Source organism: Cannabis sativa, chromosome 8 (genome assembly GCF_029168945.1).
Source record: "Cannabis sativa cultivar Pink pepper isolate KNU-18-1 chromosome 8, ASM2916894v1, whole genome shotgun sequence".
Taxonomy (NCBI): domain Eukaryota; kingdom Viridiplantae; phylum Streptophyta; class Magnoliopsida; order Rosales; family Cannabaceae; genus Cannabis; species Cannabis sativa.
The window spans coordinates 30646962-30649886 of NC_083608.1; positions in this window are offsets into that span (position 1 = coordinate 30646962).

Genomic DNA, 2925 nt, shown 5'->3' on the forward strand with positions numbered 1-2925 from the left:
TTACTCAATTCCTACAATGCCAAAAAATACGTTAGCTACCAGTACTTGTATTTAAACGTTTATCTTACTGCAAATATAATTAGTACCTGGAATTCAAGAGTTAGTCGACTTTCATTTTCTTTTAATGTGGGCATGATGATATCTTTTGTCATTCTATTCTTGAGGTCTTTCATTAACTTCCCAGCAAGGATCAAGCAATCATGTTTGAAATCATCTCGCACTATAAAACCCGTCTAGTTTTAAGGAAAACAAACATGATTAGAGTTAACATCTAAATTAAGCAAGCACATATTAAAATTCTCACAAACAACCGCTTACCTGTATATCTTTTCAAATCTTATTTTTTAGTGTAGGGTTGACTTGCTTCTAATTTTCATAGGACAACCCTATCGTCTGACGGCATCTAACTCCTAAAGTCGATACTAGCTTGGCATCGTTTTTGCCTATATACTCTCATTTATTATTGACTTGGAGAGGAAGTCTATAGGACACTCTGCTGCTGGGTTTGAATATGAGTATGAACCTGAGTTAGCCATATCTACACCATTGACAAACAAAATATAAAATTAGCTATAACAGTGTAACTACTTACATAAAAAAAAGTATCACAAGTAATCTATAACAAATATTAACTACATAAACAAACATTATCACAAGTAAGCAATCACAAGTAAGTTACCAATTAGACACATTTTCTTTTCTTTTTTCGTTTATGTTTGCCTAAATCACAATTGACCCATATTCCCTCATTGATATCGTTCATAATGTATTCAGAATTGTCTTCCTCAAGGTTACGGTCAATTTCCAAAAATTGTTCATGAATTAGTTGCCCAACAATGAAGTCATTATAACATAAATCAACATTCCATACTTAAAATCTACTAGTTCTACTTATTGGAGAATTTGTTCCCCTGACAGTGGCAAATGAGCCATATTTCCCTCTTCAGTACCATCAAATGCTTTCTTCTTTCGTCTATCAGGATGATTTGTAGGCAAGTACCGTCTATGACCCATATAACACATCTTGTGTCCATCTGCCAAGCGACGAGCCCATGTGTTAGTGCAACAAATCAGAAAACCTTCGTAACATTTTGTGCTTAAGCCTGATAAATTATTGTAAGTTGGAAAATCACTAAAAGTCCACAATAACACTGCTTTTAGATTAAAGAATTCTTTTTTAAAACCATCATAGGCCTAAACACCATTCTCATACAATTCTATTAAATCGTCAATCAATGGTTCTAAATATACATCGATATTATGTCCGGGTTGTTGAGGGCCTGATATCATTAAAGAAAGCATATTAAATTTCCTCTTCATCACTAACCAGGGAGAAAGATTGTACATAACAAGGAAGACATCCATGAACTATGATGACTAATTAGATTTTTATTTAAAAATTTAGATTCTACATAAAATTCTACCAAAATTTGAATTTTATTTCATCGAAAAATAATTTTTGAAGCTCAAAACATCACAAAAACAAGTTTGGCACAGGGAGTATGCATTGCATACTCCCTATACACGCGCAAATAGGATTGTACATCGGTCGGTTTAGGCAGTTTATCCTATATATTTTGTAACCCAATCTAAAGTTCGGGTTGCTAAAATTTAAGTGCAATTCACCCAATTTAAAAAAAATATATGTAAATCGACTAACGGTTTGGGCGGCCAAACTTTTTTTTTTTTGGTTTCAAAGTCAAAAATCAATAAAAATTAAAAAGATAAATTAAAAATATCACATTTCACTAAAGCACAACACAATATATATGACTTTGAAACTAACAATCAAGTATATAACTTTATATTATTATATATTAAATCATTTATGTTATATATAATAAAAACTAAAACGTAAAAAAAATTAAAATCCAAAGTCGGGTTGGTCGGGTTATTCGGTTTAATTGGGCGGGTTGGACCTATTTTCAACCCGCCCAATTAACATATTGGGCGGTTTGTAAATTTTTTCAGGTTATTTTGGTTTGTGATTTTTATCGATTTTTTCGGTTTGGTTTGGGCTGATTATTCGGTTTGGGCGGTTTACGAATTTTTTTGTACAACCCTATCACACATGGGAGCAAACGGGGTGAAATGAGGCTGCACGCAGCCTTCTTGAGGGGAAAAACTTGGTCAGCTGGGGCTTAGGACAGCCCTTATCTGAGAAAACTCGGTCATGAGCTTGTCTGAAGCCATGTGAAGGCCGCGTGATGCTTGTCCGCGCACGTGTGCAACAGGTTTGAGATATTTTCATTCAAACTTCAAAAAATCATAACTAATTCAATAAAAATCCAAATTAAGTTCTGTAAAAGCCTAAATTTATTAATTTTTCATCTACTTTCTAGAAAAAAATACTTTCAGAACGAAACTAAAAATATTTATCATCATAAAATTATAATTTCCACATAATCATCAAATATGCACATAAACCAACATGAACACATCCAAATCAACACAATAAATAATATCATCATTTTAAATATATATTTCATGAAAGTAAATCATTACCATGGCTTTGATACCAGTTGTTGGGAATATTTTACCAGGATATAGATTTACTAACAACTACGTTGAATTAACATCCTAAATATGAATTCTTTAAAACTATGAAATAAACACATAAGGGTTTAAGAAAATCTTACATTGGCTACAACGGAATATAATGACTCCTTCCGTTCAAGATCTCTAGCCCTTGATTCCTTTCTGTTGCAAAGCATTATCAAGATCTGAACCTGAATCTCTTTCTCTCCTTCGGGTTTGGTTACCACCGTCTTACTCGCTATGATTGAGTACTTGACTTGCTATGTGTAGGCATGAAACTCATTCACTATGGGTTTCGAATATGGAAGAACAATGAAGGAGGTTTGAAATCACTAAGAATGAACTTTTTCATCTAGGTTGGTTGAATAGTCAAGTTGACAAGAGTTG